Raw genomic sequence first — 23,913 nt, 5'->3', positions numbered from 1 at the left:
AGGATATTACAAAATGTCTTCAATGAAAATCATCATTTCTAAAAGTTCAACCTAACAAAGGTAAAGGGGACATAAAAGGCATCTTATTCAGTTTATGACAAGAAGCTGGATGAGTAGAGCTAGGTGCATTGGTGTGAGAGACAAGGCAATTAGATATACAGACTGATACTGCAAGAGGAAAGAGAAGGAGAAGAGGGAAAGTGAAAGGGCAGGAGAAGGAAAGGAAGGGAATGGAAGGAAACAGAAAGGAATGGAAATGAATAATGAGGTGGAGACAAATTTAAAAGAGATTTGGGACAAATCACATTTAGGAAACAGTTCAGTGTTTTCAAACTCCAAAGAAGCTTAATGCCATAAAAATCTCATAAAAACAAATGTTCTTCAATGACACTACATTAATGAAAATCATGATCTCAGAAGAATTAAAACTTCTGATGACTTCCTTACCAAAATGGGAAAAAATACTACATGTAATTAAACTATAGTAAATTATTGATGCATTCAGGAATTAATGAAGGAACACCAAGTGTGTGTGTGTGTGTGTGTGTGTGTGTATATATATATATATATATATATATGGAAAAAGAGGTGGGTTGATCATGGGGTAAAAATAAGAAGAAATGGGATAGCTTGAATGCTACATTGATATTAAAATAATAAAAGATTCATATGAAGATATCTAGTACACTGGTAGGTACATCTACTGGCAATGATGCTGTTAACTATAAATAGATGATAGATAGATAGATATATGTATATGAGAAAAGATTACGAGCACTATTGTTTTATAAAAGAGAGCCAGCTTAAAGAAAGTTTAGAAGAGAATCTATTAAGAAAATTAAATAGAAAGAGAACCACAAACAGATGGAAGATTTTTTTAAATCTACAAAGAATTTTTATAGCAAATTCTTTTCACCATCCTGTATGCAGAAACATCATACCTGAACTCTAACATCATGAGCACCAATGTGCTTTTAGAGGAAGGAGAAACTGGACAGAAGGGAACAATAATGAACAAGCAGTTCTGTTAGACCAAGTGTTCCCAGAGGAGGTTTCTGCTTAAAATCAAACCATTGTGAAGATAGGAATGGGCAGATATCCATAGTGTATACCAAAAGAAGGAAAGACATCAAAGGAGTGAGAATAAAATCCATATCATATTATTACTACAAAAAAAAAGACTGATTAAGCATTACTACCAACCTACTTCTCTCTATCTATAAATACAGAAGAACAATCTCTATACATATAGAAGAAATTCTGATTGAGTAAATTAGATTGGCAACAGTAGGTTTTCTCAAATGCTATTTCACAGTAAGCCACATCTTCACCATCATACATTAAACTGAAGATATTGATTCCACAGTGCTAATTTGTGCTTATGTTTGTTGACTACAACAAAGCTTTTTAGTCAGCTGAGCAAAATACCACCTTAAAGTGTCTGCCATGTATATGTTAAATATGTAATATTTTCTGAATTATCCAGTAGAGAAAATCTCATTTGACAATTTGCTTATTACTGATATTGAACCAAGCACAAATTAGTTCCAAGGCTCCTTTAAACAAGAGGGCCTTAAAAAAAAATGCTTCTAGCTGAACATGAACAAGAGCTGCAAAGGAAGGACAGGCATTGTGAGGGGTTTAGTTTCCATCTTTAGAGGGGAGACCAATATTGATAAGATCAATAACAAGTTGAATATTTGAGAATATGGATAAGAATAACATAGGATTAAAAAAAAACATATGGAGGGGTGGGATCTTCCCAGCAAAAGAAGTCACACCAATAAGAAAGTAGATACAATTAAATATCTAATTAACTTAATCAAATTGACTGTTCTAATTCAAGAAAATATGGATTTTAAGCTATATTTTAACTCAACAGGTGCCAATTTACATTAAATAACTCTTAAATAATTCTAATCAAATTTAGAAAGAAAAGCAAGAGGTAAAAAATTCACTTCTATATTTTTGTTAAAGTTATGCCTGAATCAAAGTAAGAATGATTAGTTTATCTGATTATTACAAATTCTCTAAACCATTTAGTCTGGAACAAGAAATTACTTCTCTGACCCCTCAAGGATTGTAACTGATTGCCAGCTGCATTTATTATAGGATTGAAAGGGGTAGAGATAGGGAAATTACAGCTGTTCTGAATTGTAACTTTGTTCTTTATAATTGCTTTGTCCTGCTATTAATACCAATTACCTCTCTACTTCTTTCTAACATCAAATCAATCAAATCCTTCCTTCCCACACCCTAGAACACCTAAGCAGAAAAATAACCACACAAAGAATGAATAGAATGATGAGAAAGGTTGCATTGGTGGTATTCCTCTGACACCTTTCAGGTAAAAGGTGTCCTTTGACACCTTTAAAATAAATACTCTTTAATAAATTAATTTATAAATAAATTAATAAATAAATTTTAAAATAAATACTCTTTAATTAGTAAAAGACTACAAAAAGATTTTGAATCAATTCCATTTTATCTCCCACCTGAAAATGTCATTTATTGTAACATTAATTATTATATATTGGAATGAACATATGATTAGGATCAAAATACTCCATTCTAATCACTTCCACTATTTATTTAATCTCTTTATCTTAGCTTTTTAAATAAAATATGTAGAATAAAACATTTAAGATTAAATTATAAAATGAATATGAAAGTGCTTTGAAAAGTATAAAGTTACATATCATTATCATAACAGAATTCTACTATATCAAAATAATTTAGAAATTCCCTAGTGTTCATAAAAATGAATTTTATGTGTTCCATAAAACATAATTATGAATATATAATCTGTTAACTAAGTGTTAGTTAATTCTAATGTCTTAAAAGAAGGATCCATATCAAAAAAGTACTATTAATTACATTCATAAATTAGAGGAATAATAGACTCACAATTAAAAAACATGAAGTGATGAAGGGTATGATTTCATAAAAACCTGAGAAGACTTAAGCGAGTTGTTGCAAAGTGAAATGAGCAGAACTAGAACACAGTTTACTAGCAGTATTATTATAACAATAATCAACTGTGAAAGTCTTAGCTACTCTGATCAATACAAAGGATCCCCAACAATTTCAAAGGACTCATGATGAAAAATGATATCTACCTCTGGAAAGAAGTGATTAACACTGCAGATTTAAGCAGTTTTTTTCACTTTACTTTTCTTGTTTTTCCCCCTTCAAATGGCTAATGTGGAAATATGTTTTGCATGATTTCATATATATATTGCCTTCTCAATAGACAGTGAGAAGCAGTGTAAAAAATTTGAAACTGAAAATAATTTTTCTTTCAAAACTAAAAAATAAATTTTAATCCTTTCCCTCCTCCCCAAAAATTGTTGCTTTTCTATTTCTGCCAGTTATTCTTTAGCATAGGATCAACTTTTGCCTCTGCATATTTAAGGATTCCTTTCAATTGAATAGGAATGGGATTGATTCTAAATTTCAATGTTCCTTAAGAATTGCCAGGCTTCTCTAATCTTATTCTGCTCTAGTAATCATTAACCTTAGGCCTTTGTACTTCCGAGAGAGAGAGAGGGAAGCTATAACAGTGTTCTATTATCCATTCTACAACAGTCTTTTCAACTTGCTTTTGAAAGTTTCCAGTAATATAATCTCCCATCTCACATAAATCCAATTCTACTTCTTTGATAAAGAGTTATTTGAAGAGAAACATCTAGCAAGAATCTATTTTAAAAAATCCTAGAACAGTATGTTTAACTGTGTAACAAACCTACATGTATTTGATTTTCTTTTAACATCTATTTTTTCAGGATATTTAAAAATTATCAAAAATAATAAGTATTTTAAAAAATAATAAGTAATTTGGCCCACTGAGGTCATTCATTTTATTTTAGTCTGAGTTTTCCCAAGGCAGCACAAAGACAAAGAAAGTTGACTCCATTGATAACTACTGAAGACACCTTTTTAAGAAATGTTGGCAACATTTATGGTTTTGTGGGCAAATCCATACAACAATTAGTAAGAAAAATTATTATTCAGCAGAAAACAGGTTGGTGACAACCAAAATATCATCATATCAAAGAGTATTAGATTAAGAAGGAAATTCAGAATTCACCTGCACCCTCATTTTACAGATGGGGAAAATAAGGCTAGAGAATCATTACTTCCCCAAATCACAGTAAAGTGGAAAAGCAAGAATTACCAGATCATATTAAGTCCAAAACCATACTTCTTAAATATGATGCTTTTTTTTAAAAGAAAGTAATATTTATTATTTTTTAAAAACTAAATGTATGACTTTGTACTTAATATGGTCTGATAATCTTTACTTATTATAAGTTGAACTCATTTGTATGAGGCTGGATTTGAACTCAGGTCCTCCTGACTCCAGGGCCATTGCTTTATCTACTGCACCACCCACCTGCCCCCATACTTTATTTCAACCTGCCTCAGACACTTAATAATTACCTACCTGTGTGACCTTGGGCAATTCACATAACCCTTGCAAAAAATAAAATTAAAATTGATAAAAAAAATACTGATTTAGTTTTACACAGATGAATTCAACTTCCAATAAGCCCTAAATGATTTGTAATCCTGGAAAGTAGCAAAGAACAGATAATCCACATTTCATTCTTATGCTAAGTGGTACAATAAGTACAATACTGAACCTGAAGTCAGAAAGACCTGGTTTAAATGTAGCTTCAGATATTTACTTGCTAGATGACCCTAACCTTTTTCTGCCTTAGTTTCTTCTTTGGTGAAAAAAGAGGATAATAATAAATAGCACTTCTTTCCAGGGTACTTGTTAGAATTAAATGAGATGAAATTTTAAAGTGCTTTGCAAACCTTAAAGCTCTCTATAAATGCTATTATTATTCAACATTTCTATTTGAAAAAAAAAGTTGTGTGTGCATTAGAATAATTTCTTTCACCTTCCTATTCTAAGAAGTGTAATTTAGTGGAGAGAGAGCCCACCTGGAAGTCTAGAAGACCTAGGTTCAAGTCTTACCCCTCATATACACTATTTGTGACCCTGGGTTATGTGACTTCTGGTAAATCATGAAATATCTCATTGCACCAGACACCTTGAAGAGATGATAAAGGTGTTGATCTGCATTGGTCAAGGGAGCTTCCTCATCTGGGAATTAGCACTATTAATGAAATTACTTTCCTAAGGCCTCTTCTCTTATGAATTTACTGTTTAAGGCTTCAAATATTGTAAGGCTTCAAATATTCTAATATTCACAGTTTTAAATTCCATAACTGGTTTCATTCTTTGTTTAATGAGTTTCATAGTGCCTAAGCAGTTTCATGAGCCTAAACCAAAAATATGGTGAATGATGGATGCCTATAAGAACTTAGTCCATCTTTTTTTCAGTCCTTGGTAGTCAATAGAAAGAGGGATATGTGTGTGTGGAACTGATTTCTGAGAAGAAAGTAGAGAAAATTCAGAAAAGTCCTGAGGTGATAAGAAGACACTGCCAATCATTCCTTTGCCTACCAGATTTCCCCAATTAGATATTTCTTTGCGTAAGCAAGTTTCTTTTTCACCAAACAATTGCTGTCAGAAGAATTCAACTCCATTCTCACCTTACCTGAAATTATTTCACTCAAGTAATCAGAACTAGCTGAGGATATTCAGAGAAGGGGGGAAAAGGAGATGCAAGATTATACTGGGACAGGGGAGAGTGGGGAGAAATTTTCAATCAGGAGGTCAAAGATAAGATTGAAAACTCTGGACATACATGGCACCAAGGGACCGTGGTTTCTTGAAATAGGAGTCAGAGACTAAACCAGTGTTTAGAAGATGAGGCAGGACACATGTCATTTATAAGGTAGGTATAGGTTGCCAAACCTCAATTAAAATGAAAAACTAGTTTGAAAATTTGAAATTTTGATGCCTCCATTCAGTCAGTCATCCCAACAACTATCTAATAGCCCTTTATTAAATTTATACTGCTCTCCTTCTAAGAAATGAAAGAAAAAGGGGAGGGAAAGGAGGAAAGACATTCACAAGTCTAATACCGCCCCCTATTCTCCATTGTCATCATTATTATCAGCATCATTTACTATAATTGTAGAGATTTCTACACTGCCATGAATAAGGAGTTCATAATATGACTCTAAGGCAAGAAATAAAATTAGTTGGGATTTCCTAACCATATACTGATTGCTGCTAAGAGAAAACGGTCCAGCACATGCTGAGTATGGAAGGGAAATCATTTTGGATTAATAATTTACTTTATATAAATCATGTGGAGAAAGATAATTGAAATTGGCTATATTAACTGAAAGTAGCCAAAAGTTTACAAGAACAATACATGTATTCAATTTTCATGCCCATAGTTACTAATCTTTATTACTTTAAATAGCTCCTCATAAAAATAAATTTAACAAACCCTATTCATCCCAATAAATAAGAATTGTTGGATTTATGATGGTCTTATGGCTAACATCTATCATGAGCACAGGGCAGTTAGGTGGTGCAGGAGATAGAGTGCTGGGTCTGGAGTAAGGACCTAAATTCAAATCTCATCTTACTAGCTGGGTGACCCTGGGCAAGTCACCTAATTGTCTCAGTATCCTCAGCTGAAAAATGAGCTGGAAAAGAAAATGGCAAACCACTCAAGTATATTTGCCAAGAAAAAATATTACAAGGTAAAGGAACCAAATCTCACAGCATTATAATCCATGATCTAATTAATGTTTCTGGTTGACTTTGGTCATGGTCTTAAACAAATTCCCTTAGTCATCTAATTCAACTCCCTCTCTTCCTCCATTTAGCAGATGAGGAAATTAAGGGTCAAGGTATCAAGTATGTTCTCTTCTCTGACCTCTTATACCACAAACACCTACCTTCATCATAGTTCTTCATCACCTCTCACTGGCCTCCTTACATAATCTCCCATTTCTAATTCATCTTCCACACAGCTGCCAAAATGATGTTCCTAAAACACAGGCCTGATAAATGCTCCTACTCTGCTCAGTTAAAGCCCTGCACAATCTGGCTATAATCTATCTTTTCAGACTGATTTCAAATTAATTCCTACAATGTTTTCAAAGGTGTAGCCAAACTTGTTGTCTTGCTATTCCCCATAAATGGCATTTCATTCTTGAATATGCCTTTGCAGAGGTAATGTCTCATGCCTGAAATGCTCTTTTAATAGTAGAAATTTAGTCAACTGAGTTCAATTCCATTCTCCCTACTCTGAATTATTTTAATCAGAAAAATCATCTATGCTTCTTGGAACTTTAAACTCCCTTCAAGACTCTGCTTGAGTGACATCACCCTCCTTCAAGATGGATCACCCCAACTGTTAGTATCTACTCACAATCATGTATTTTCTTGTATATCACCTATATTTATTTAAGTTAATACTTTATTCCCCTCTTGATGTAAGTTCCACAAGGGCAAGAACTATTTTAATTCTATTTTTTGTATTTCCAGGGTCTAGCACAGTTCTAAAAACAATGATTTAGTAAATACTTCATGAAAGATTGATTGCTCCAAATCAAATCACAAGGAAAGTATCTAGAAGACTCAGGTTTTAAACCCAGGTCACTTATGTTTCTGAGCCATAAGGATGGTGAAACAGGGAATACCACTTAGGTGAAACTTCTTTGCCTTCTGGTTTCATTTATAGTGACATTGTCGATATCACAGTGATTCAGGTCTACCAATTTGCCATCAACTCAGCTGTTAAACATATATCACATAATACGACTGAGAACACTTTAGATAGTCTAAGCAGCTGTTATCAAAACATGGTCCAAGGATCTCTGGGAGGTCTATTAGGTCAAAACTAATTTCATTATAATGCCTATGTTTTAATTTTAATTGTAATTAATATTATATATATATATATATTAGATAAAGCCAACATAAACATAATCACCATAACAATCCTATGGAATAGTTCATGCAAGTATTGCTACCTATTTTACGGATATGGAAAATGGAGTTCCAAAAGATTAAGTGACATCAACATCAATTTATTAATAAGCATTTCCAAATAATTGATTTGCAAATTTATTATAGTCTAATGGGGAAAAAAGAATATCAGTCTATTTGGAATAAATAAATTTTAAAGAGAAGATCAAATGAATATATATAATTAAAAACAAGGCAGATAGAAAAGAAAAGCACCACTGGATAGGAGGAATCAGGAAAGATTTCATGTAGAAAATAGTCCTTGAGTTATATCTTAAAGGAAGAGAAGGATTCTATAATAAGGTAGGGGTAAGAAGGGAGTGCATGGGAGATGTTACATCATGTATTAGTAACAGAGAAAAGAGATTAGTTTGGCTAGAACAAAGAGTTGGAGGGGGAGTAATCTTAACTGACACCAGAAAGATAGGTTGGGGTCAGGTTGTAAAAGGCTTTAAAAGCACAAGATTAGATCTCAATTTATGGAAAATCACCTTGCTAATGATGTGTAGAATGGACTAAAATGAAGGGAAACTTGAGGTAGGGAGAAAATTAGCAGACTTTTACAATAATCTAGATGAAATATGATGAAGGATTGAACGCAGGTGGTAACCTTGTGAGTGGAAAGGAGTTCGATCAAAGTGTTGAGGAAGTAGAAATAGCAAGACTGAGCAACTAAGTGGATAACTGGGGTGACAGAAAGTGAGTTGTCCAGGATAATATGATAGTGGGTAAAGGATAATAGGAAAGTAGAAGAATGGTGGAACATCTAGTGAGGAAGTTGCTGTTGCTAATAATGATAGCAGCAATAAACACACACACACACACACACACACATGTGAAGATAATACTTTAAAGTTTGCAGTGCATTTTACAAACATTATCTTATTTTATATTCACAACAGCCCTGGAAAGGAGGTGCTATTATACCTATGAGGAAACTGAGACACATTGAGGTCTAGTGATTTGCTCAGGGTCACACAGCTAGGGATTTGAATTTATTCTTCTTAACCTCAGGTCCCAACACACGCTATCCACTGAATCACCTAGCTGCCCCGGGTGAGTTTAGTAAGGGAGGATACTGAAGAGGGGAAGATTCCAGAGGAAACACGACTTCACATTTAGATGACTTGAGCTCTATAGAATGAATCACAAACCATTCATTCAATCATTCAACAGATATTTATTTAATGCCTACTATATGCAGGCACTATGTGAAGGGCTTAACATTCGGACTTAGCTAAGATGGCTGAATTGGGCTGTCAGTGTAACAATCAAATAGGCAGATATAAAGTATTAATGAAGAATAGAGCTTTGACTTTAGCTAGTTCCAGTAGATAGCACAATTAGGGTTTGCCCAATATCAGTGTCCTGATAACCCTGCTCACATCATAACTAAGAATCCTTGGTCTTTATAATCTATATATCTGAACATGGATGGGCATGTGCTTAAATATTATTCAAGGAGCAATTTATGAGAAATATGCAACCAACTTTATATGAATAACTACATCAGGGAGAGCTGCTTTTGTTTTTAGCTTTTATTATATCCTTAGCACATAGTATGGTTTAACTGTGGTGTGAGGGCATTTACTGTACCTTACAAACTTATATTTCCACTAACACCTAAAAGAATGACATGCACACAGTAGGCATTTAACAAATGTATGCCTATTTAAATTGCTTCATTGTATGCCCATTATCTTGTAACTTGAATATAACAGGCATTCAAAAAAATGTGTTATCATGATAAATATCAGTCCCCCTGTGATTTTGGTGGTCTAAAAATTGTAATGCAGCTTCCAAATATGTCTAATTTATTCCTAGATACTCAATGAAACAAATTTGAATTTAACAAATATGATTTGACCTCATGCATTGCCTTGAACATACCAGATGTTCAATAAATATTTGCTGAATGAATATTCATGAATGAACAAATGGAAATAGTGACACAGAGTTAAGAGACTTTGGGATTTAAGTTTAATAAAAATTATTCACCTTGAGTTAGTTCTATATTTTTGTTTTAAACTTTCCAGAAGATCTTTAGTAGAACTTCATCCATTTTTTTCTTGCCTGTAAAGATTTAAAAAACTGAATCTAAAATTAAGCTTAAAACTTAAAAGATTGACTGTTCCATGTATTTATACTTAATAGATACTTTCTAAAAATAGATACTTCCTAAAATTTATACTTAATAGACACTTTCTAAAAAATAGATACTTTCTAAAAATATAAAAAGCATAGTATCTTTCTCTCCTTTCATAACAATGCCTATCTGGTCTATCTATCAGGGGCATACTAAGTCCTCTCAGGGTGAACTCTAAATGGATTTTGTTCCTATGTTGGCATTACAGTGTTCCCAGAGTTCCTCCCATCAGTATTAGCCCAGCAAGAGTATGCCAGTCTGCACCAATTTCAAACCAGAGCTTGCCAATAACAATAACAATACAAAATAGCTACAGAAGGAAACAAAATATCAATGCAATTGCTTTTTTATTTTGTTTGTGTTTTTGTGAGGTGGTAGGGTTAAATGACTTGCCCAGGTTCATACAGCTAGTAAGTATCAAATGTCTGAAGCTGGATTTGAACTCAAGTCCTCCTGTCTCTAAGATCAGTGCTCCATCCACTGCACCACTTAGCCACCCCAATGCAATTGCTTTTAACTGAAATTCCAAAAAGTACAATCACCTTTTGATTCTTCCTCTTCCTTAGGGTTACTAATTATGATATTTTTTATCATTATTCACTGAGGAAAAATCTGACTCTAATGATCAAGCAAGTTTATCTGTGACTTTGGGAAAATTACATAACCTAGTTTGAAGAGGAACCCAGGTTTTCCTGATTCCTTTACTGGAAACATATTCCCCATGATTGCTTTAATAAGAATTGAAGGCTTTTTACATCCAGTGGATAGTTTTGGAACCACTGTTATTATTGTAAGAACCCTTAAAGACAATGATATTAACTCACAATGGCACCATGGACAGAGTGCTAGGCTGAGAGTTGGGAAGATCTTAGTTCAAATCTCTGTAGGTTTTTGATATTGTGCATTTTAGGGAATACTTAGGTTAGAAATGTACTATCACTGTATATTGGCTCCCTAGAATACTGGACTTCTTCCTAGGCAGTTAAAGGAGCACCACATACAAAGTGCTGGGCCTGAAGTCAGAAAGACCTGACTTCAAATTTATCCTCAGATTCTGTGATTACTTCACTTCTGATTGCCTCAGTTTCCTCATCTGTAAAATGAGGTTTTTAATGTCTTTTCTTCCACAGCATTATGAGGATAAAATAAGGCTGCCACCTTTAACAAGAGAAGTGTGACTCTAAAAAATTGCACTGGAAAAAAAAATTATTTAAAGTGTCAGAGTAATTAGACTTGTTTCAGTAAGAATTACACCCCTGATGCTTTTTTTTTAAATAGATTTAATTCACACATATATTGTGAATAGAAATATAGTGATAGAGGTTACATTACTAATTAGCTACAATTAATCTAAAATTCACTTCTACATTATCAAAGCTAGATATGAACTGAATGTTTTTTTATTTCTAACTAGCCAGGAAAGGAAAGGAACAAATCTTTACTTGGCACATACTATGTTTTACTGTGCTAAATGTGTTAAAAAAAATATTGTCTTTTAATACTTACAATAACCCTAGGAAAGAGGGAATATTATTATCTTCATTTTACTATTGAACAAATTGAAACAAAGAGAAATTAAATGACTTAGCCAAGGTCATATAATTAATGAGTATCTGAAATGAGATTTGAAGTAAGATCTAAGTCTAACATTCTGTCGATCTGTCCATGGTGCCATTATGAGTTAAAATAATTATCTTTAAGCCTTCCTGTAATAATAATAACAAATCAGTGGTTCCAAGTCTAACCACTGAATGTAAGAAGCCTTCAATTCTTATTAAAGCAACAGAGCATAAGGAATATATTTCCAATAAAATAATCAGAAAAACCTGTGTTCATCATCAATCTCAGTTATATAATTTTTCCCAAAGTCACAGATCTACTAAGTTTCCCAGCTAAGACTCAAAGTCAGGTCATACAATCATAGTCCTTGAAGCAAAGGAGATTCCATTGGTCCTCTAATCCAACCCATTCATTTTATGGCTGAGAAAACTTGGCTAAGTGATTTGCTCAAGGTTGCAGAAGTTACTAAGACCAGGGGTAATATTTGAACTCAGGTCCTTTGACTCTAGTTCAGTGCTCTTTAGTACAGGCCTCTGCATCCAAAGCTATGTCTTTTGTTGCCAAATCCAGTCCCTGTTCTATTTTGCCATATTACTTCAGGATGAGAAAAAGCTACAAAAAGTGCAAACAGCTTAGAGGAACTGACCTAGTTTATTCAGTAGTTGATCCTCTTTGCCAAATACAGCTTCCCTCACAATGTTTGCAATTTTTTTTTATCACATTGACTGAAATTCTACTATTTAGAGATTCACTTGGGTAAATAATCATCCTCTTTTAAGGAACATAAATATTTAGAGGAAAGTTCCAGTGTTATCAGATATTCACATTTTAATGGGAAATCTTTTTGGCTGACTTTCCTCCTAAGATACAGACAATATCAGCTGCACTGAGAAAATGAGAATTGTGAGTAGGTTATGAAAAAGTCGATTGATAAGTTTGGGATATAGCATCCTTTCTACCACCTATTATAAGATCCCTACTTACTCTTCCAAGACCCCAGATTCAAGTTATTTGTACAGAATTAAATAAGACTTTATAATTTCATTTAGGAACATAACTACCATATACAATATTGTTACTAGAGGAAAAAAATGCATTCCAAATAAATACACCACAATCTAGGTCAAATTACCATGCTTTTCCAGAATTTCTCTTTTTGTCTCTCATCAGTACTTCTTAGAATCCCTAACTCAAATACCATCTCCTTCAAGAGCCCTTTCTTTGCTCACCTCTCTAATTAGTGTCTCCCACTCACATCATTGAGTGTTTATTTGCTCAAAAGTCTTTATTTTTTTTAATTCTGAACATGTCATACTAACCTAGCAGAATATAAGCTCATTAAGAAGAGGGAATGTTAGAGGAAGAAAAACAAAACAAAACACATGCAAAAAAAAAAAAAAAACCAAAAATCAGCCTTTCAGAATCCAATGGACACTTTATAAATATTATCTCTTATGTATTTCTTTCCCTTAATCCTAATTCCTCATACTGAGAAAAACTAATCTGTAAATATGCTTATCAAAAATATGTATGTACAATGCTAACTTGACTGTCACTGAGGGGAGGGAGGTGGGAAGGGAGGGTGAAAGTAAATTTTAAAAAAATTCAAAAACAAAAAGAAAAGAGGGAATGTTTTATTCTTCTATACCCAGAGCCCAGTACAATGTCTGGCACATGAAATGCCAGATTAATCGATGATTACTGATTGATTGAAATCACTGACATTAAAAAGTCTTTAAAGAAACAACCTATTCATCAATTGTGAGCAATGTTAATTTTAAAGATCTCACATTTGTGAACTGGCAAAAGTCATTTTAGTCCTCAGAATCATAAGAAATTATTGAAGTAATTTAGTTTGTAGAAGGACTTCTTATATATTTTGAACTTCATGTAGCAAATTATCTTATCATTTATGATGATAATTATGGAATTTTTCCCTTTAGATTTATCTATTTTAAGTTGGAAAACTGAAAGGAAAGCTATCTTTGTTTGCCAAGTTACAATTAACTAGGAGAAGAAAGGTAATCAATTAATCAAAAAGTATTGATTTTGGTGTCTACTATGTTCCAGGTACCCAGGATATAAATACAAATAATAAAATAATTCCTATATTTCAAGGTTCCATATTCTCAGGAAAATTTTGTATGATAGAAAACTAAATTTATGAATCCAGAGTTATTAATATTATTTTCAATGCTTTTTTATAACAAAAAAATTCAAGATTTTCCAAACCTTTAGTATCATTCTCCCTTCCAGATATCTTGAGAATAAATCCCTCAATATCCTCAAAACTGCATTGCCTCCAAAATGGACCTTCTCTGTGTGACTTATCTAGTCTATCTGTCCATGTCATCTTTATTTTCTTTAGTGTAGTTTCCATTCTTTCTATATACACAATAGGTGCTGTTAACTATCTTTGGTGGTGAAAAGTTTGATATTAAAAAAAATGCTACCTTCCATCCTTTTTGGGGTCTACCATCCTTCCAGATTCTTTCTTAAGCAACCTGGACAAACAGCAAATCCTTGCTTTTCCTTGCACAAGATAGTCCATCTCCTGACCCCAAACATTTTCACTGACTGACTTCCATGCTTGAAATGTTCTTCCTTCTCATCTCCATATCTTGACTTTCCTTTCTTCTCTCAAAGGTTAGGTAAAGGGCTCCACATGAAGCTATTCTTTCTCATCCTCCCTTGACTAGGTGGTGAAGTGGAAAGAGCACTGGCCTTCAGGAAGACCCAAGTTCAAATCCAGCCTCAGACACCTGATGCTTATTAGCTGTGTGACCCTAGGCAAGTCACTTAACCCTAGTTGTCTCACATCCAGGACCATCTCCAGTCATCCTGTTTCATATCTGGTCACTGGACCTAGATGGCTCCAGAGAAAAAGTGAGGCTGGTGACTGTGCACAGCCCTATCTCACTCAAATCCAATTCACATGCTTTTCATGGCATCATGGACTTCTTCGAGAACAAAGTACAAACAACAAAAGTGATAATGCTTTCCCTCTAAAATTGCCCATAATTTACTCTGTCTATATCAGTTTTGTACATGTTGTCTTCTCTACAGATTGTGATATCCTTGAAGGTAGGGACTGTTTTTGCCTTTCCTGTATCCCTAGATTTTAGCACAATGCCTGACCATAATAAATGTTTATATTTATAATTATATAATGATATTCCATTGAATTCATATAGCATAATTTGTTTAATTGACTGGCACTCCATTAATTTACAATTCTTTCCCAACATACATACATACATACATACACACACACACACTACACACACATACCCCCCCACAGAACTGTCAAATACAGTCATACATATATATATATATATATATATATATATATATATATATATATATATATATATATATATATATAAAATTGTACAGGATATCATTCCGAATGGTTACTAGAATGACTGAACCAAATCACAGTTCCACCAATGGTGTATTAATATGCCTCTTTTCCCAAAGTTCCTCTATTATCTTTGCCAATTTAACAGGTGTGAGATAGAACCTCAGCAATGCTTTATTTGCATTTCTCTATTAGGAATTTTCATATGGCTGTGGATGGTTAGGATTTGTTGCTTTGAAGACTGCCTGTTCATATCTTTTGAACATTTGCCAACTGGTGAATGGTTCTTATTTATAAATCTTAAATCCGTTAAAGGTTAATGCATCAGGTCTTCCAGTCATATACTCATTTGTTGTTCACTGGATGAGGATTAGGTAAATTATGTTTAGAGATAGTCTAAAAAGTATAATTTGTAACATTTTCTTCCCCATTTTGATCCCTCTACCACAATCGCTGCAGAAGTCAAAATAGGTCATAAGAAACTGATGACCATTTTGCATTTTTCTGTAGTTCTTTTATTCCCTTGGTCTCCCAAAAATTTTATCACCAAGTGGTCAGCCTGCTGGTGATAAACTTGGTCACAGTTGGTATATTCAGTCTGTTGCTAGGACAATATCTGAAAATTTTATAGCCTGGTAGGGTCTGTGCCAGCAGAGTTATCAAGGAGACACTTCTATAACTCAAGGACAGATCAGAGCAAGATTTTGTCAATGAAGACTCAATAAACATTAAACTGTTTCCTATACTATTTAGTTCCTTTTACATTTTTCTGTAGGGCACAGAATTAAAAAGTGTTTTAAAAACTTAGAGGAGGGCTGTATGCTAATTTCAAGAATCTAGGAAGGAGAAATAATCTGAATCCAAGTCAAGATAAGAATGGATCATATGGCTTTCAAGGTGTCCTTTGGCTCTAAATTTATGATCCAATGAATGAAGGAGGAAAAATAAAAACAGCAGGGGGAGTCAGTCACAAGGTCCAAGTCAACAAACTTCTGAGTGGATGAAAAGTTGGATCATACTGGTGCAATGAGAACAAAAGATCATATATTTTCAGCAGGAAGGGACCTCACAGGCCATTTAACTAACCCTTCATTTTATAAATGAGGAGAATGAAGCCCAGGGACATTATATGAATAGCCCATGGTCATACAGGCTGTAAATATTTAAAGTGGAATTTGAATTTGGGTACTCTGACTCATTCACAGCTAACGGTCTCCTTCCATTGTAACATGGTACTTCTTTCTTAACTATGCTGTTCTGGTTAATACTCACTGGTGATTGTTATCAGATAGAGAAGTATTTAACCAGTTAACTACTTCTGATCTAAGAAAACTGGAAGGGGGGGGGTCAGCTAGGTGATGCAGTAAATAGAGAACCAGTTCTGGAGTCAGGAAGGCCTGAGTTCAAATCCAGTCTCAGACATTTAATAATTACCTAATTGTGTGACCTTGGCAAGTCACTTATTACACTATTGCCTTGCAAAATCCTAAAAAAAGAAAACTGGAAAGGCAGGGGAAGTGGAGTGAGTTATAAAGAGCTTTGAACCCCAAACAAAGGAATTTATATTTGATTTCCAAAGGTAATAAGGAGTCACAGGAGTTTATTAAAGAAAAGGATAGCATGATCAGTCTGCACTTTAAGAAAATCTAGGATAGACTAGACTGAAAAGAGACTTCTTTCAGAGAGACTCATCAGTAAACGACTACACTAGTTCAGGAACAAGATAAGAGCCTGCGTTATTGTGGTGGGAATTTATTTGAGGAATTATAAAGGGCTGTATGATGATGCAATGCTAATATGCTAATAGAAGTAGTCAATAAATAAACATTCATTAAGCATCAATGTGTACCAGACCCTGTGTTAAGAGCTGTGGATATAAAAAGAGTCAAAAAACAGTCCCTGTCCTCAAAGAACTAACACTATAAAGAAAAGAAAAAAAAGAGAAAAGAAAGAAGAACCTTAAGGTATTCAAAGTATAAAGAGAGAATTAAATAAGAAAACAGAGAACCTGGGAATGAACTGATTTTGGTTTTTGAAATTTTATAGAAGAGTACATAGAAGAATGCATTAATGTAGAAAAAGGAAGAATGGGGTAGAATTTGCTATTTCTCACAATGTGGGTGATGAGAAGAAACATGGAAGAAGTTGAGGAATAGCCATCAACTTAATCTCACTCTTAGTGGAATAGTAAAATTCAGAAAAAAAACTTGAGTAACAGGAAGTGGGCAGATACAGGGCAATAATTTATACAAGAATATGGTAAGGAAAAACATCTCTGAAGAACTAAAAATTCTGATCAAGCATATTTCCAAACAGCATGACTTCTTGACAGAGAAGTGGTGGATTCAAGGTATGTACAAAGAATGTAGAAAGAATATATGTACACATATGTATCTATGTAGAAATACATATCTGTGTATAAACATGTACATGTCTACATATACATGTATGTATATTTTATTCAGATGGCTAATTTGTGGATTTGTTTTATTTGACCTGGTCCTCCATTTATTATGAACATATCGCTGCCTTTCTGTCTCTTTTTCCCCTCTCCTTCTCCCTCTTTCATTCTCCAAAAATAAATGACCATCTTCATACTGTAATGATTATGCTAAAAATCAAACACATAAATATACATTTTTATATTTTAAAATATTAAATTGTGTCAGAATTAAAATAATAAAAAATCAATATATTCTTATTTCATTCTAACCTGCCAGAGTAGCAAAACATAAAAATAAACTAGGTTGAAAAGATAAAACAGATTGTAAAAAAAGGAAATTTAAAATCAAGTATTAGAGATTTTGAAGCAATTACTTGGTAAATGAAGATAATAGGTCACTACTGATACCTCTAATTTCTACTTAAAATCACCCAACTACAAATGAGAGACATCACATTAAAGTATGTAAATAGGTCCCTCACTCTCCCTGGCCACCATGTTTTCCGACAGGACCTGGCTTTGGCTTCCCCCATAGGGAAATGGCCAGGGCCGGTCCTGGAGCCCTAGGGCCGTTGCTGCTAAGGAGCTAACGAAGCTGGGGGGAGACTCTGGCGTCCAGCAGTAACTGGCTGTCCAGGGTGAACACGGTGCTGGTGATGGCCTATGGGAGCTTGGTATTTGTGCTGCTGTTCATTTTTATGAAGGGGCAGATCATGCACTTTGCTATGAAGTCTCAAAGAGGTCCTCATGTCCCTGTGGGACACAATGCTCCCAAGGATCTGAAGGAAGAGACTGACATCCAACTATCCAAGGTCCAGGATATAAAGTATGAACCCCAGCTTCTTGAAGAGAATGATGCCAGACTTTTGCAGCTGGAGACACCAGGAAATCAACATTGCTTCAACTACTTGTACAGAATGAAAGCATTGGATGCCATTCGTGCCTCTGAGATACCATTCCATTCTGAAGGCCGGCATCCTCATTCTCTGATGGGCAAGAATTTCCGCTCCTATCTGCTGGAGCTTCGAAACACAAGTACCCCCCTTCAAGGTTGTCCGCAAAGCTCTCATTGAAACCTTGCTAGATGGCTATGAAACAGCTCCATATGGAACTGGTGTCTTTGGCCAGACTGAATATCTACACTATCAGGATGCACTGAGTGAACTGGCTGCTGCGTGAGTTGTCAAAGCTCGAGGTGGAAGTTCCCAGCCACAGCACCAGTCAGCAGCTAAGGATCTAAGTCTCCTGAAGTTTCCTCCCCAACAACTATCCAAGTCACTTATCTGCCCTCCAGCCAGAAGCACTTCCTAGAGCTGAAGAGTTTTAAGGATAACTACAACACCCTAGAGAGCACTCTCTGACTGAATTTGGGGATAGCCATAGTCAATATGGTTCTACTGTGAGATTCCAGTCTTAGTACCCAGGGATTTCTCCAAGGCAGGAGACAGCAGTATTATCGTTATTATGCTCAGAATTTTTTTGAAATGTGTTCCTGGAAATCCTTCCTTAGCTTATCCCTCTATCTGTTGTAGAACTTGAAGTTCCATGAGGCCCTTGGGAATCTCCCTCTCCAAAAGCATTTTTATGAAGTTGAATCCACATATTTTTCTTCTGTCTGTGTCACTTCCTCCTTACCCATTTTATTATTGATCAGGATTATTTTTTGACCTCCCCCAAAAGCAGATTTATTCTAAATAGGTTAGTGGGGGTAGGAGAGGGGGCACTTATGTTGGAAGTGGAAACCATATCTTACCTACTTGGATGGGGACTCTAGCCCATGGACATATTATTTAAAGTCATGGTGTGAAAAGGGTGGACAGGAGCTAGGGTGTTATACTTAAGACAAACCCAATTCAAATTTGTGTTGTTTAGTGTACTGCCTTGCAATCAAGATGAGACTTAGAGGAACTGATGTGATATAGCCACTAATTCCATATTCCCCTTCCCCTGCCTCCCCAAGAAGTCACTGTACTAGTCTTTCTTTATAAAATGGTTATTTAATAAAACAGCCGAAAAAATAAAAAAATAAAGTATGTAAATATCAAATTCTTGAGACTTTTTATAGCATTCTATAAATATAGCATTCTATCAAGTCAATAAAGATAATAAAAATATCCTGTTTATTATGAGCAATTTATATTTGGAGAAAATAAAAAGCTGTATTTCCTGAAAGGTTGTAATAATGGTATCCAAATTCCAAGAGAAAATTTGGCCAAAGAGATGGACATTAGGATTCTAGTTCTGAAAGTACTTGAGTTGTTGGGAAGTATGGGCTAGGAAGAACAAATCAAAATCTCAAAGGAATTGTGGTGCCAGACATAGAACTTAAGAGACACTCTCACTCAAGCCAAGAAGAACCTTGGTTATGAGGGATATAAGTGTAGATGGTTATAATAGAATCAGAAGTAAATCTAACAAAGCTGAACAACTTAACTTTTCCTATTATTTCCTTTATTGTGGGGGCAATATTGGTTTGAATCTAAAGTTAGATTCAATCAATAGATGAGAGTCAAATATACAAGCTGTAAGGATTAAGGGTACTATTGAAACAGGATGCTAAGCAGATCATTGTAGTCTTCACCCCTTAACCTGAAAATGCAAAGAAATCCCCAGATAATTGCCTGTCTCTCTTCCTTTGCTCAAGCCTAGGCAAGGAGGTGAATAGTCTTGCCCAAAAGACTATTTTATGAAGAACTCACACAAGGCAAGGACTTACATAGTGGTCAGAAAAAGCAATACAAGGACACTCTCAAAGTCTCTCAAGAACTTTGGAATATATTATTCAACATGGAACACATTGGCACAGGACCACCCAGCATAGTATGCACCCATCAGAGAAGATGTTGTGCTCTATGAGCAAAACAGAATTGAAGTAAATCAAAAGAAATAGGAGATATACAAATTTAGAGAATCTACCTCAAAGGTTCACAAGGACTATTTTTTTTTTGCCTTGACCTGTGCTAGAGTGTCCTATAAAGCTCATATTGGTCTGATCAGCCACATTCAACCACACTGTAACTGAACTCTAACATAATGATGTCAGATCACCAACCAACCAACCAAACAGCATGAAAGTAACCCTCTACTTTGCCAAAGTCAACCCAATCCATATTCTTTTGATTCTGTCTCTTCCTATTTCTTCTAATGCCTCTTCCAGCATTCTGCTGCTCATTAAGCATCAAAATCTCCTTATTCACTGACTTCTCCCCTGATGTTCACAAACATTTCTAAGTCAAAAAACAAGTACATTAATGTACTGCCAGTGGAGTTATGACTTGGTGCAACCATTGTGTAGAGCAACCTGGAACCATGTTCCCAAAGTCACTTGACTTTGATTTAACCTAGTGGTACACTAATATGCCTATATCCTAAAGAAATCAAAAGAAAAGAGAAAAGAAACAAAATATATAAAAAATATTTATAACAATTTTTTGAAAGCAAAGAACTGGAAACTAAAGTGTACCCATCATTAAGGGACTAGCTTAATAAATCATTGCATATAAATTAGATGGAAATAATAAAATGGACTGTTTCAGAGAACAGCCCCTGCTACTTGAGTTTGGTTCTGCCTGTGACGAATCATTATTCAGACTCAGGAAAACAAGGGTAGAAAGAAAATTTATTAAAAGAAGTTACAACACATAAGAAAATGGTAGGTTAAAGAGAGACAGAGGGGCGGCTAGGTGGCGTAGTGGATAAAGCACCAGCCTTGGAGTCAGGAGTACCTGGGTTCAAATCCTGTCTCAGACACTTAATAATTACCTAGCTGTGTGACCTTGGGCAAGCCACTTAACCCCATTTGTCTTGCAAAAACCTAAAAAGAAAATTTAAAAAAGAGAGAGAGAGAGAGAGACAGAGACAAAAGAGCAGTCAATTAGAGCTGACTGAGGCAGGGGGTCAGAGAAGACTGGCAGTGGGGTAGAGGTCTCACCCAGATTTTCATGGTCTTGCCCCTTATCCAAAGGGCAAAGATGAATCCCCCCCCCATTATGGACCCAGAATTAGGTAGAGGGTGAAGCCTAAGGAAATCAGGATACAAATTTTACATTAAACAATTTAACAAGGGTAGTTGCTTTACATCTCAAGGGAAAGGAACCTCCACCCAATTTAACAAGATTCAACAGTCTTTAAAGATTACAAATTTTGTTTCTCTTACAATCACAATTCCTCTGAATCTGGGAAAATATATACAAACCTATGAAGAGAGAAGTGAGTACAACCTGGAGAGCAATTTGTACAACAATAACATTAAAAGGCAAACAACTTTGAGAGACTTAGGAAAGGCTCTCCTCTGCCTTTGGGGGGAAGGGTAGCCTGCTCTGGGGGAGCACAATCCCCCAATCTCTCCTACCCCTTAGCCCTTCTCTACTACTTGTCTACTTCTTCTGTTGCTTATCTTCCTTGAAGCTAGCCCGCTCTTGAGGCGTGTGGCACCCCCCCACACACACACCTCCTCTTTTGCTCTTCTCTACTACTTATCCCCTGCTTTGCTAGTCTTCTTGTGGGAAAACAGCCTGCTCAGAGGAGCATGATTTCCCAAATTCTCCCAACCTCTTCCAACTTCTACTTGCAGCTTCTACAAAGAACCTACCTATAAGCCTTTTTTTTTTGAGGTCATCTTTGAACTTTTTGTATTAGTTTGTGAACTTTTTTTTTAGTTTGTGAACTTTTTAATGATAAATTGTAAACTGTGCAACTTTTGAATTAAAATCTAAGCCTGTCTTAGCTCCAAGTATGAGATTGGTGAGTTTTTCATCCCCAAAATGAACCACATCTGGGTCTTCCTCACTCCAGTTTTTCCAGCCACATTTTGAGCATCCCTGGCTGGGCACAGCTATCCCTCTGTGTCTTCACAATGGTGTCCATGACTAGAACAAATCTTGGACTCTGAAAGGTGAGAAATGCTCTCCTCATTTTTTTCTCTGTCCTATACTCCTTTCTCAATTACCCATTTCCTGCCACTGGGAATTTACAGGGGAAAAAAAGGTGAACATGGTGAATTTCGTGGGAAACTGACCACCCAAAGGACTGGACACTTCATTCCCCCTCCTCCATTTCTTCCCACCCCTTAAGAACACTTGTGGATGGTGAGCCGCTTTTTTTGGATGACACTCCCACTGAGATCTGGCTCCAGCACTAGAGCTAGAGGACCTGCCTTAGGGCTATAGGTCGTTCTTTTTGTGAAGGGACTTTTGGTGGAGCCAGTGGCCTCCAGCTCTCCTACCTTACCTTTGCTTAAATAAGGACATTGTTAGAACTAGAACAACATGGGAAAGTCTTATTCCAAAGAGTAGCCCTCTGGGCTATTTTATATTTAGTGTATTTCTGTTTTTGATTAGCTACTTTAGCTACATCTTTGTATTTTTATCTGTTGTTGTATAGACTCCCTTTCCCTTCCTCTGACCTGGGGGATTGGAGGATGCTCTGCATTTTGGGGGTCCTGAGAGAGACAGGGTGGTGAAATACCTAAAACTCACAGCTCAATCTTCTCCTTCCCTTCCATTTCCCCTGGATGGAAAATGGTTTCACCCAATCCCACTCTCCACTCTGTCTTTGCCTCTCAGATACCTGACCCTGCCCTCCTCCCACAAAAAAAGATGTGAGTATTTTGAATTTATTTAATTTGAAAAAACTGCATTAATTAGGCAATCAGGCATTGTGTAATTTTGTTATGAGTTTCTCAGGATGACCAGAAAAACCACTTATGTGTTTTTATCAGTAGTAAGGCTACTGTGTCTCCTAGAAGTTTTGTAGTTCCTAGAAATTTATGTGGAATTAAAAATTTTAAGTTTGTAAAGCTTTATGCATTTCTGAGTATTTTGTAGTTTAAAATGGAGTCAGTTTGCTATCTGATATGGAGATCACTGCATGTTCAAACTTCCTTATGTTATGTTATTTAAAGTTATTTTCATAATTATTATAATTAAAATTGATAATTGGTTAATGATTTTGTCTTTATATCAGGACAAACTTTAAATTTGAAAAGACAAGAAAATTTCATGAAATTTCTTATGTATATTTGAACCAGTAAACTTTTTTTGCCTCTTGAAACTCCATGAAAGGAAAAATAACAAACAAACTCTAAGTTGGTCTAGGTAAAATTTACCATTTGGGGGTAAAAGCCTTTCCGGCTACAACTGATTTTATTTTAAGGTTTGAATTCAGGAATAGATCTTTGAGTCAGTAATCCACCATTTGAGAGAAATGGCATAATCTACTCAGAATTGTTACCTGTGAAAGGTTGGGAAGGGATATTCTTTGGTCTGAGTCCAAAGTAGGGACCCTCTGCTAATATTCCTATTGTATTCCTTTGAAAAATTAATGTTTCCCATCTACTTATTTTCTGAGTGACTTTGAGGTGGTATTACTACTGCCATGATTGATCAACTGTTACTCTTTACCTGAAATCAAACAGGTGTTAAGATATTTTATTCTGCTTTATATGCATTAACTCATTAAAGACTATTTTGATATAACCATGTTCCTACAAACCT

The 23,913-nt window shown here is 35.1% G+C and overlaps 1 protein-coding gene and 1 pseudogene across 5 annotated transcripts in view; one reads left to right on the top strand and one right to left on the bottom strand.

Annotated features, from left to right (window-relative positions):
• The window catches only part of ACVR1C (activin A receptor type 1C), a 111,143-nt gene that overhangs the window by 33,493 nt on the left and 53,737 nt on the right, over nt 1–23,913 (bottom strand). The window lies entirely within an intron of this gene.
• Nucleotides 18,026–19,065, top strand: LOC141507868 (protein C1orf43 homolog pseudogene; annotated as a pseudogene).

Source organism: Macrotis lagotis, chromosome 1 (assembly GCF_037893015.1).
Source record: "Macrotis lagotis isolate mMagLag1 chromosome 1, bilby.v1.9.chrom.fasta, whole genome shotgun sequence".
NCBI lineage: Eukaryota > Metazoa > Chordata > Mammalia > Peramelemorphia > Peramelidae > Macrotis > Macrotis lagotis.
The sequence above is the reverse complement of the archived record's forward strand: the minus strand, read 5'-3'. Positions and strand labels throughout refer to the sequence as shown.